Below are 13,446 nucleotides of genomic sequence, written 5' to 3' on the forward strand. Positions count from 1 at the left end.
GAACCCAAACTGAGCATCGGTGAGCAGGTTATTGGTGAATAAGTGCCGCTTGATAGCACTGTCGACGACACCTTCCATCACTTTGCTGATGATTGAGAGTAGACTGATGGGGCGGTAATTGGCCGGATTGGATTTGTCCTGCTTTTTGTGGACAGGACATACCTGGGCAATTTTCCACATTGTCGGGTAGATGCCAGTGTTGTAGCTGTACTGGAACAGCTTGGCTAGAGGCACAGCTAGTTCTGGAGCACAAGACTTCAGCACTACAGCCAGGATGTTGTCGGGGCCCATAGCCTTTGCTGTATCCAGTGCACTCAGCCGTTTCTTGATATCACGTGGAGTGAATCGAATTGGCTGAAGACTGGCTTCTGTGATGGTGGGGATATCGGGAGGAGGCCGAGATGGATCGTCCACTCGGCACTTCTGGCTGAAGATGGTTGCGAATGCTTCAGCCTTGTCTTTTGCACTCACTTGCTGGACTCCGCCATCATTGAGGATGGGGATGTTTGGAGAGCCTCCTCCTCCCGTTAGTTGTTTAATTGTCCATCACCATTCACGACTGGATGTGGCAGGACTGCAGAGCTTTGATCTGATCCGTTGGTTGTGGAATCGCTTAGCTCTGTCTATAGCATGTTGCTTCCGCTGTTTAGCATGCATGTAGTCCTGAGTTGTAGCTTCACCAGGTTGGCACCTCATTTTTAGGTACGTCCGGTGCTGCTCCTGGCATGCTCTCCTACACTCTTCATTGAACCAGGGTTGATCCCCTGGCTTGTTGGTAATGATGGAGTGAGGAAAATGCCAGGCCATGAGGTTACAGATTGTGCTGGATTACAATTCTGCTGCTGCTGATGGCCCACAGCGCCTCATGGATGCGCAGTTTTGAGCTGCTAGATCTGTTCTGAATCTATCTCATTTAGCACGGTGGTAGTGCCACACAACACGTTGGATGGTGTCCTCAGTGCGAAGACGGGACTTCATCTCCACGAGGATTGTGCGGTGGTCACTCCTACCAATACTGTCATGGATTGTCCACTATATATTGTAACCCTGTCAGATATACAGTCATACGAGATTTACAACAATCTTTTTCCCTTGGAATAGTTCCATGAAAAGAAGGAACCTTGAACTGGTTGGAATCAATCCAACTTTGGTATGTTGGAATATAGATTCATTAAATCTAACAGCACAGAAGGAGGCCATTCGGCCCATTGTGCCTGTGCCGTTTAGGCTTAAACTGTTTCCACTTTTTCAAATTTGAGATTGGTGCATTATATTTATTTATTTTTGTACTGTTTATTTTTTTCTGTGAGACTCCCAAAGCAGAGATTATATCATTCCAAAAACAGTACATCATAACAAGCAAATTTGCTGGATTATCTGTGGATAAAGTAGGTGTTCTATCTATATTTAAAATAAAGTAGAACCATGGGAAAGAAATTCAACTTACAGCAGCCCGCTTTGCGCCTGAAAAATGCAAGTATTTGTGCCTGATGCAATATTCAGGCAGGGCTGTAAACGGGTGAGCAGCCTGTCAACCTGAAACAGGCTTAAGGCTACTTAAATACGCAAATTGGGGTCCTACACCATCCCGACTGCAAAATTCAGGTACAAATGGGTGGAGTGTTGCCCAAATGTACTAAGTGTTGAGCAGTCTAACCACTGGTCCTTAAAGGGACCGCTGGAGGCCGCTCAAAAAACGGCCCAGGAAATAGTTTTCAATATTTTGGGCCCAGAATAAGCAGGGGTGCTCCTCCTGAGTCCACAAAAAACTCCAACCCACTGTCGGCCCATTTGAGGCATCTCCTCCCCCACCCCCCATTCCCCCCCCCCCCGCCTCGTGATTGCTCTGCCTCCTCCCAGACCCGACCTGCCAGCCGGGTCAATGTAGGGGCTGGCCAATTCCATCACCACCACCCTTCCACATCCAGCGGCTTGCAGCAGGGTGCCTGTTTGGTGCCCGCAGTTCACTATTTAAATAAGGCCCAAAGCTGAATTTTGGTTCAGGCCTTGTGGCAGCATGAACGGGCGGGCAGAGTGGCAGCTCCGCCAACTTTGCACCCATTTCAGGTGGAAATTGAATTTCTCAGCCCATATCTTTGATTGATCATGCTTGTTCTGGTGAAATGGAGAAAGCCTAACTTTATTATGGCATTTACAGATTGGGAACTGATGAAGAAAATATTTATGTACAAGTAACCATTAATGCATCTGAAAAGTCATTAATTCAGATATCTATCTCTTTCAGCATTTACATTTGTCTGACTGCTTATCAACATATTTTCAGACTCCCTAAATTCATTTGTCTTAAGGTGTTTATGTGAGGGATAACAATAATGTCAGTGTTAAAACCTCCACCATGATCTGAGAAACTTCTATATAAATTGCTTGTCTTTGGTAAATCTAAAACACCTGGCAGGAGGTTTATGTGTTGTAGGATTATCCAAGAACAAACATTATTTTTCCCTTCAGTCAGTTATCTTATCCATAAGAACAAAAGAAATAGGAGCAGGAGTTGGCTATATGGCCCCTCAAGCCTGCTCCGCCATTCAATAAGATCATGGCTGATCATCGATCTCAACACCACTTTCCCGCCTGATCCCATATCCACATGTTTGACAGGATCAATTGACCTAAAAATAACATAATTGTGTGGTTTTCTAAGAAACATTATATTTTCAAAACAAAACCCAGATTTTTCAGGTGGTCATTCTTTATGCACACTCCATAAATGTCATCATTTATTCTTAGCTTAATACTGTCAAAATTGGTTTCAGTAGTTTAAAAATACGCAATTTGGAACGGCATCAACTGCAATGTTGCAGTCGGTGGGTGATATGGGCCTAGTGGCTGGATCTGTTCCAGGCGTGCAATTGCTCCCTGCCCAATTTTCCTCGCTGCACACCACCTAGGTGATGCTTAATGCTCATGTGATGAAGAAAGAATCTACTGCAACGACACAAGTCAGAAATTGCAACAGCCCTGCAGTTTTCGTCTCTCTCCCTTTCTCTCCACAGAATCTTGTGAGTTTTGCCTTATATATTTAACTTCCCCTCCCCTTCCCCAGTAGTGAGAAGAGCATTAACTCCACCTTTTCACAGCCCAGTCTCTGAAAATCATTACACGGTGTTAAGAGCTGCTTTTTTCTCTTTATTACTGCTGACATTGGAAGTAGGCAAAATTAGCAGCAGATGGTAATTTCCCTGCCCCACCCCAGATTTCTGTATTCTACAGATGTGGATAGTAACCACCAGGATAAGTTTTACCTGGTGAAGGTTAGATAGAGCAGTAATATTACCACCGGCAGAAAATCTCAGGCACAGCTGTTTAAATAATGCTCTGTTCAACTCGTCGTGTAGTTTGTTTTTTCAGAATTATAATGCACATCTTTATCACAAACACAATTCCCTAGCAAGTGCATGGGAAAGAAAGCTTTCAAAAAAACAGTGCTGGAATAATGGAGCAAATACAGAAGTCAGCCCAGTAAGTTTTGAATGTTTTCAAAAGAGGAAAAGCATTTTAATTAAAAATTATGCATTGCAGCTTGTATACACTCTCCAGTTTATCAAAATGAGCCCTAAACTCCCACCACATGATGTATGTGGGTGCTACATACACTATTAGTCATCCTATAGTCTTGGCTAGCAGTGATTAGCTTCAAGAGGAAGGTTCTGTCCATGACTCACCAGGTCACAGAGATCTGGATTCCAATGGCTCAGCCTCCCACATCTTAGATGGTCTATTAAGACTCATGAAGAACTGTAACAGGAAATTCATCAATGCCATTTTTTTTGAGTAAGAGATTGCTTTGCTTTTTTATGTCTGTCAAAAGACTCCTCTTTATTGCTTAGGATTCAGTATCTATGGAAAACTATAAATGTTATAAAACTATAAATGGCATGGAAGTCAGTCTCCAATAAGGTATGACCTATTATTCCAGCCTTCAATCCTATTTCCATTGCAATAATGTGGCAAATACTGTTCAGTTGTTATAGTATTTTATTTTCTAAGACAATTCTTGTTTTATCCACATTGGAAGGAAGAAAAAGTGAACAAACCCTGATGCAATTTGAATCCAAGATCTGTTAGCCTTGGTTCAGTGTTCAACCAATTGAACCCCGCAGCCTAGATTTCATACGTACAAATTCAATAGCCGAGAAATTGGTTTTACCTGGACCTGATGATGTTGGCCCAAAGCTTGCTCCCAAATGAGCTTGGGCCGTATTTCCATAAAAGCCGTCAGCTGCAGACCCAATGTAGCTCGCCAGTTGAGGCCTTTGCAAAATTGGGCTGGCTCGGACGCTGAGCTGGCTCACGGGTATCTCCTGCGAGAAGGTGGAGGCAGACGCGACGGGGGGTAGGCAAACTTGGGCCACCAGTGGCCCCCAGTACTATTGTGGAATCAGAATTTAGGAGTGGGGTCCCAAAGCAGGTGTCAGGCCCCCAATTAGCATATTCAGAGGGGCTAACGCCTGTTTCAGGTGGGTAGTGTGGACACTCGAAAGTTGACAACTTCCAATTTGGTGCAGGATACCACTGCCCAAAATTCGTCCCCCGAACACTCATTTGGCACCCAGAAATTGAGCATGGCGTGGGCCAATTTCTCCCCAATAAGTTTTAGTCTCTATTGCCAATGTTTGTTTGATTTCTGGTTTGAAGTATGTTTCTAGATTCTCATCATTAAAGGAACTGATGACCAAACCTGAGGTAAAAAAAAGTTACAAACACTGTTCTCATGAGTCGTTGCCACATGTGGTCTGTTTCTTTCCTCTGGTGTATAACGTGTGTAGAATCAAAGTTCTGACTTCTCTCTTACCCTTCAACAATAAACCAAAAGAATTCAAACAGACAAATCAACAAATCTACAATCAGGGAAGGAAACAATGAGATGGCTAAGGGACCATTTCTCCCACTAGAAAAGGGAAAAATAGAAATGCATTTTCACGTGGATACTTCTTAACTCCATGTAGATATTTATCAAGTATTTTCAACATTTTTCAAAATGTCCATGGAGAAAAATCCCAAACACTCTAGGACAGTAAAATGACTATAATCCTCTGCATGAACATCATTGCAAATGCACCAGTGCTGACAACGAGATTAAGTAGGAGCAATTCACACAAAGATAGATTTTTTTTAAACCTCTATGTTTTCTATGAAAATATATTTAGGTAAGAACTAACTTTACAATATCATAAAAATGTGGGATTATATCAACATATTAACTCATAACTATGTTTAATGATTTATAGATTGATACAACTGGAACATATTCTCTTGTAATTCATGCTAGATGACTTATAAATATAGCCAAGTGGAATACAAGACATACAGGCCATTGGAACACTGCAATAAAAATGTTCTGAATTACTGACTCTTCTTACTATATGAAGGGTTAATCCTAATGACCTTGGTCATAACTGCTGTTGTACTCTGTCAATATGTCACATCACATAACATCTTCAGAAACTTCTCATGGAGGGCGGAGGTGAAATCCATAGCAATGGTGACGTTACAGCACAGTAACCATCTGGAAGACTTTTTTGGCCTAAATTATTTTTTATGGTGATTGATATTTTTCATATTACCATATAAAATATTTTGCGGCCTCCTGTGCACACAGCACCAAGCCTTCTGCTCCTCTTTCAGTGATAGAGCCTTCAGCTGTCTCAGTCCTACTCTCTAGAATTCCCTGCCTAAACCTCGTCTCTCCCTACTGTTAAATCCTCCTTAAAACCTATCTTTTCAACCCTGTATTTGGCCATGTCTCCTAATTTATCTATTCCTACTTGATGTCAATGCTATCCTATGTGATGCCTCTTGGGATATATGTTATTGCATTAGCTGCACCATGTAAATACAAGTTGTTGTGCTCTATTGTAATGCAGGAAGGTTCACTCTTGTGATTGGTGTCAGCAGGTTCCTTCAAATGTGTTTCAGCCTTGTAGTACCCTCCAACCCAATTTTAATTATATCTTTCTTCATAAACATACAGACTTACACAATTTAAACATGTTCACTTTTGACAAGACTTATAATTAGAAATTCCACAGGAGTTTTCCTGATCTCCTATTGTAATTACAGTGAGAGGTTAAGGAGAACCTTTGCAGAATTTCAGTGTTTTATTATGCATCTGCAACATATCCACATATCCAGCTTTTAAACATGCATAACTGGAACATATCCATTCTTAACAACATATATATGTAGCACATAGATACTTAACATACTGGAGTAAAAAAAATCTGCTGTGTATGGTAGCTATTAGATTTCTGTCTGTGTCCTACATTAAACAGCGTAATCTAAACACTTCTGGAATGAAAGTCAAACTGCAATGAATCATTAGAGGTACACAAACAGTTATTGAACAAACATTGTACTCTAAAATATTACCATTAATGTAATGAGAAAAGCACCTGAAACATTTATTTCATTTTTGTGGCAAAATGTTATTACATTTTTATTTTAAGATATATAGAGGAATTTGCTAACATTTCAATCGCACCAGAGTCACACTTATAATACCCTGACATGTGCCGGCCTATGGCATCAATTAAAGTGTCCTGCTGCAATTTTATAGTTTTAAGTGAGATCAGATGATATCTGGATTGATATTTTACTGCAAATAAAGCTATCAAGGCAGTGCACACGGGACTTTGGTATGTCTGGTGAGGGAGGCATGGGGCACCTGTTTGAGAAAAAATTAAATGCTTGAGTTAGGCATCAATTAGAATACTGTGTCCAGTTTTGGCCCCTTCATTGGTAGGTGATATAGAGGCCCTGGATAGAGGTTCAGAGGAGGGCCATTACATTGATACCTAGTTTAAAGGGCCTTAGTTACCACGATTGGCTTAGAGAGCTAGGTCTCTTTCCTCTAGAAAAGCATAGGTTTCAGAGAGATTTGATTGAGTTGTTTAAAATAATGAAGGGACTAGACTGTGTCCATATGGATAGACTATTTGAGTTAGATAAGTTAGGGAGAACCGGGGACATGCGTATAAATTACGTAAGCATAGAACTAGATTAGTGTTCATTAGTACCTGAAGTTGTTGAGCAGATGGCCTGGAGATGCTAGGCCTGTGGTCTAAGAAACATTTGTTTGAAGTTAATTTTTGGGTCTATAGGTTATGCATTTATGGGCTGCCTTTGAATTAGAGGTAAAGGAATTAATGTTATAAAGTAGCTATGTAAGTAGAATGGTTGGGGAGGGAGTTCTTGTACCAACAGCTGGCCTAGATTCAATGTGTTTGAGACAGCTTGATTTGAACCAAATCTAAACCAATCATTAGAGTCATACAAACATGAAAATGACAGACTGGGAACGACCACCATTGTGCCTGTCCCATACCGTCATTGTGCAACTGAGCATCATGATCCTCAACACCTCCAAACCACAAGCAGCCATGTAAACACCTAGGAGAGATAGAGCCCTAGGTCAATTCAAAGAAAAAAATCTGAGAAATTCCTCTCCAGCCCCAAAAGGCGATTAAAACGAGTTCCAGGTGACCACAGTGACCATGAGGCACATCGTCCAACACCCCACCTATCTTCTGTATGTTGTGATATCAGCCACAGCTAGAAACTCATCCAACTCCCTTTTGAACACTTGCAGTGAATCTGTACTCATTTCATGAACCAGCAACTTGAGCCAAAACCTCCTGGCATCTAATCTAGTTCTATGCTTACGTAATTAATACGCATGTCCCCAGTTCTCCCTAACTTATCTAACTCAAATAGTCTTTCCATATGGTCACAGTCTAATCCCTTCATTATTTAAACAAATCAATCAAATCCCTCTGAAATCTATGCTTTTCTAGAGGAAAATGACCTAGCTCTCTAAGCCAATCGTGGTAACTAAGGCCCTTTAAACTAGGTATCAATTTAATGGCCCTCCTCTGAACCTCTGTCCAGGGCCTCTACATCACCTACCAGTGAGGGGGCCAAAACTGGACACAGTATTCTAACTGACACCTAACCCAAGGTCTTCTACAAGAACATTATAGTGCAGTACTGAGGGAGTGCTGCACTGTCGGAGATGCCGTCCTTCGGATGAGACGTTAAACCGAGGCCCCGTCTGCCCTCTCAGGTGGACGTAAAAGATTCCATGGCCTTATTTGAAGAGCAGAGGAATTCTCCCCGGAGTCCTGGCCAATATATCTCTCAATCAACATCACTAAAACAGATTATCTGGTCACTATCTCATTGCTGTTTGTGGGACCTTGCTGTGTGCAAATTGGCTGCCGTGCTTCCTACATTACAACAGTGACTACACTTCAAATCTCATTAATTGGCTGTAAAGCACTTTGGGACATTTTGAGGTCATGAAAGGCGCTATAGAAATGCAAGTTCTTTCTTTCTTCTTTCTATGTGCCGGCCGCCACTGATATACTTGATCCCCACAATGGCCCGGATCACGAGTTCCCAGCTCAGGGAGTCCCCACCCTTGGCCCTGCCACCGGCCCATTATTTGTCATGTAAGGAGCAGGTGCAAGTACCGCACTTGCCAGTCAATTTTGAAAGTGGGAGAGATGGTGTAAACCCAATGCAGCAGATTTTCATGAGTCGATTGCAGTGGGTAAGAGATGGGTGGTGTGGCTCCACCACCTTTCATCAATGGAGCCCATCTGAGGCCCGAACAAATTTCATGGTCAGACTTCATTTCCATAGACTCGGTGCGTTGCTTGCACATTTTGAGCAGCCGGTCAATCAGATCATAATGTGTACCCCTTGTTCTCACAGTTTTAGAACACAGTCTGTTACTGTTCAAAAAGCACCAAGTGGAGGTGTTTTTGGAAGGCTAATATAAATTAGCTATGATGAAAGATATTTGATAAATGCACTAAAGTGTTTTTCAAAATTTATAAAAATATAGCCAATCTGACAAGTTAAAAGCTACATAGAAACATTCAACGGTAAATCAATGTTTACCAACTACACAATATGATTTATTTTGATGGATGCTTCTATCACAACTTGCATTTATATAGCACCTTTAATATAATAAAACGTCCCAAGGCATTTCACAGGAGCTATTATCAAACTAAATTTGACACCGAGCCACATAAGGAGATATTAGGACAGATTTGGTCAGAGAGTAGGTTTTTAGGAGTGTCTTAAAGGAGAAGAGCGAGGTAGAGATGCAGAGAGGTTTAGGGAGGGAATTGCAGACCTTAGGGCCTAGGCAGCTGAAGGCATGGCCTCCAATGGTGGAGAGATTAAAATCGGGGATGCGCAAGAGGCAAGAATTGGCGGAGCGCAGAGATCTTGGAGGGTTGTGAGGCTGCAGGAGGTTACAGAGATATAAGGGGCAAGGCCATGGAGGGATTTGAAAACAAGGATGAGAATTTTAAAATCGAGGCTTTCATGGACCGGGAGTCAATGTAGGTCAACGAGCACGGAAGTGATGGGTGAATGGGACTTGGTGCAAGTTAGCATACGGGCAGCAGAGTTTTGGATGAGCTCAAGTTTATGGAGGGTGGAAGATGTGAGGCCGGCCAGGAGAGCATTGGAATAGTCAAGACTAGAGGTAACAAAGGCATGGATGAGGTTTTCAGCACCAGATGAGCTAAGGCAGGGGCGGAGTCGGGCGATGTTACGGAGGTGCAAGTAGGAAGTCTTGGTGATGGAGCAGATATGTGGTCGGAATCTCATCACAGAGTCAAATAGGACACCAAGGTTGCAATCGATCTGGTTCAGCCTCAGACAGTGGCCAAGAAGAGGGATGGGGTCGGTGGCTAGGGAACAGAGTTTGTGGCGGGGACCAAAGACAATGGCTTCGGTCTTCCCAATATTTAGTTGGAGGAAATTTTTGCTCAGTGCTGGACAATGAGTGTGACAAATCAGAGACAGTGGAGGGATCGAGGGAGGTGGTGGTGAGGTAGAGCTGGGTGTTGTCAGCGTACTTGTGAAACCTGATGTGTTTCAGATGATGTCGCCGAGGGGCAGCATGTAAATGCTAAATAGGAGGGGGCCAAAGATGGATCTTGGGGGACTCCAGAGGTAATGGTGCGGGAGCAGGAAGAGAAGCTATTGAAGGTGATTCTCTGGCTCTGACTGGAATGATAAGAATGGAACCAGACGAGCACAGGCCCACCCAGCTGGATGGTGAATGAGAGGCATTGGAGGAAGATGGAGTGGTCAACTATGTCAAGGCTGCAGACAGGTTGAGAAGGAGGGATAGTTTACCACGGTCACAGTTACATAGGTTGTCATTTGTGACTTTGATAAGGGCCGCTTCAGTACTGTGGCAGGGGCGGAAACCTGATTGAAGGGATTCAAACATGGAGTTGTGGAAAGATGGGCACGGATTTGGGAGGCGACAATATAGGGGCAATTGGTTCATTTACAAAGGCTTTATAACAAAAACTGTACTTCATTCATAGCTGTTACACTTCTGCATAATATGCGCTTTGAACAGCCCTTTTGTTCAATCACAATCCAAATCACATTGAAATAGTTTTTTCTCATGTTACTGTTGCTCATTGTGCCAAAACAAACTGATTATACTGTTAAAACAAAATACACCCTTTACCTCAGGAAAATGTATCTCTTCTCCACAGATCATGTGTGCATGCATTATTTTAAGATTAGCCTTAAGTTAAGCCTTTTGTTCTAAGCTTGAAAAATAGCTGCCATTTAAGTCTTTGTAATAATCATAAATAGTTTCCAGCAATCATAGACTTTGGGAGAAGTTTTACAGTATGTTGGCAAGAACGGGTTGTACCTCATTGTTCTAAGTATGATGTAACATGTTCTTGCCTGGTAGATTTATGTCCTAGGAATCAGTGAACATATTAGAAACAGGGCATAGTTAACTGTTTGCATGGAGTATCAGAACCTATATAACCAGAACTCCTAAGTATTTCTGCAGTTTGTGCTCTATCTTATATGATTATTAAGTAACATTTATTTTAATGTTTTTGTAGGTTCAGTCCAGTGCTTAAAAGATGCTGAGGCAGACCCTGGAGAAAGTGATCCTGTAAGTAATATTTTTTTAAAACTGTAAGACATCTAAATGCACTATGGGTCAAATGGTTTTATATGTTATTATTAGAGCTCTGTGTAGTTCACTAAGGCTTTAAAGTAGTTCTAAAAATGAAACCTAGGATTTATTAAATTTATTATCATAGAATTTTATCATACAATTTGAAATAAAAATTTTACAAGTCTTTCTAATTTGAATGTATCACATTGATTGAAACAATCTAAATTTACATAAATTTCTATTGCTCTTTTGTGTTAGATTCAGTCTTTAGTGTTCTTATTACTTCGTTAAACATTGAACACTTTCCCAGAAATGTCTAGATCTTAATACAAAGTGTTAAGGGATGGCTAGTAAACTTAAAAATACATATGTAGTCAGAGTAGTGTCAATGATTGTTTTGATTATTGATATTCCATTGCAAAATATAAAAAGCCTCATTTTAAAAAATCCATTTCAAGATTCTGTATACACAATCATTATATAATGCTGACTGGCCTTTCATATTGATATTTTGGTTACTGGGGTTAGTTATACTTTATTTAAAAGTATGAATTTAATTTTAGGTTATTTAATATTTGTAATCCATTCTCTCATAGGTGGGTGAGCTGCCAACAGAATTTGTAGAAACTATTAGGCCAAGGCCTCAAGGGTCTTCACCAGTATACGAATATTCACTAACAGAGGAATACAAAGACAAAGACGAAAAGGTAGGTAGATAAATGTGAAGTTGAAACGACAATAGCAAAACTAGCTAAAATGAGTGGCGATCTGCAATCTGGCAATGGATTAAAAATTATAGATTGCCTGCCCACGATTTCCCGAGGTATGTTTTCTGTGAACGCCACTCCCTTCTGGGAATGTTGGATTGTGGAATCACCCATATTAAGGTGAATCCTGAAAATATTTTGTAGGGCTCTATTTGTTTGTTTGCAAATAAAGCTCATCCTTTCATTCTTGTGCACACAACAATCCTACGATATTTGACCAGATTAACAGGATGCTCTTATCATATTCAGAGAGACGTATATATGTATATCCTAGACTAATCAGTTTAAGCACTAGCAGGAAAATGTGGAGTCAAGGGCTCTAGAAGTGTTTAAGAAAGACTTGCATTTATATAGTGCCTTTCACAACCTCAGGACATCCCAAGGCTCTTTACAACCGATAAAGTACTTTTGAAGTGTAGTCACTGATATAATGTAGGAACTGCGGCAGCCAATTTGTGCACAGCAAGGTCCAACAAACAGCAATGTGATAATGACCAGATAATCTTTTTTTTAGTAATGTTGGTTGAGGGATAAATATTGGCCAGGACACCGGGGAGAACTCCCCTGATCTGCTTCAAATAGTGCAATGGGATCTTTTACAACCACCTGAGAGGGCAGATGGGGCCTCAATTTAACATTTCATCCAAAAGACAGCACCTCCAACAGTGCAGTACTCCCTCAGTATTGCATTGGAGTGTCAGCCTGGATTATGTGCTCAAGTCTCTGGAGTGGGACTTGAACCCACAACCTTCTGACTCAGAGGCAAGAATACTACCAACTGAGCCACAGTTGACACTCAAAGTTGAAGAAACGTAACTTTTTTGATGCATTGGATGTTACATCAAGTCAAAAGTATAGAAACAGGCCATCCGGCCCAACTGATCTACGTCAGCGTTTATACTCCATACAAGCCTCCTTCCTCCATACTTCATTTAACCCTATCAGCATATCCTTCTATTCCTTTCTCCCTCGTGTGCTTATCTAGTTTCCCCTTAAATGCATCTATGTTATTTGCCTCAACCACTCCTTGTGGTGGCACATTCCACATTCTAACCACTCTCTGGGTAAAGAAGTTTCTCCTGAATTCCCTATTGGATTTATTGGTAACTATCTTATATTTATGACCTCAAGTTTTGGGCTCCCCACAAATGGAAACATTTTCTCTACGTCTACCCCATCAAACCCTTTCATTATCTTAAAGACCCCTCATAGAGTCATAGAGTCATAGAGTTATACAGCACGGAATAGAGGCCCTTCGGCCCATCGTGTCCGCGCCGGCCATCAGCCCTGTCTACTCTAATCCCATATTCCAGCATTTGGTCCGTAGCCTTGTATGCTATGGCATTTCAAGTGCTCATCCAAATGCTTCTTGAATGTTGTGAGGGTTCCTGCCTCCACAACCCTTTCAGGCAGTGAGTTCCAGACTCCAACCACCCTCTGGGTGAAAAAGTTCTTTCTCAAATCCCCTCTAAACCTCCCGCCTTTTACCTTGAATCTATGTCCCCTTGTTATAGTACCCTCAACGAAGGGAAAAAGCTCCTTAGTATCCATCCTATCTGTGCCCCTCATAATTTTGTACACCTCAATCATGTCCCCCCTCAGCCTCCTCTGCTCCAAGGAAAACAAACCCAATCTTCCCAGTCTCTCTTCATAGCTGAAGCGCTCCAGCCCTGGTAACATCCTGGTGAATCTCCTCTG

The 13,446-nt window shown here is 41.6% G+C and overlaps 1 protein-coding gene across 1 annotated transcript in view; it reads left to right on the forward strand.

The window, feature by feature from the left end:
- LOC137326514 (neuroblast differentiation-associated protein AHNAK-like) overlaps positions 1–13,446 on the forward strand; it is an 84,866-nt gene that overhangs the window by 12,460 nt on the left and 58,960 nt on the right. Inside the window, exons 2-3 of the mRNA XM_067991667.1 lie at positions 10,923–10,975; positions 11,578–11,688. The gene's annotated coding sequence lies outside the window, so the exon portion shown is untranslated. The remainder of the gene's footprint in view (positions 1–10,922; positions 10,976–11,577; positions 11,689–13,446) is intronic.

This window comes from Heptranchias perlo, chromosome 10 (genome assembly GCF_035084215.1).
Source record: "Heptranchias perlo isolate sHepPer1 chromosome 10, sHepPer1.hap1, whole genome shotgun sequence".
In the NCBI taxonomy this organism is placed as follows: domain Eukaryota; kingdom Metazoa; phylum Chordata; class Chondrichthyes; order Hexanchiformes; family Hexanchidae; genus Heptranchias; species Heptranchias perlo.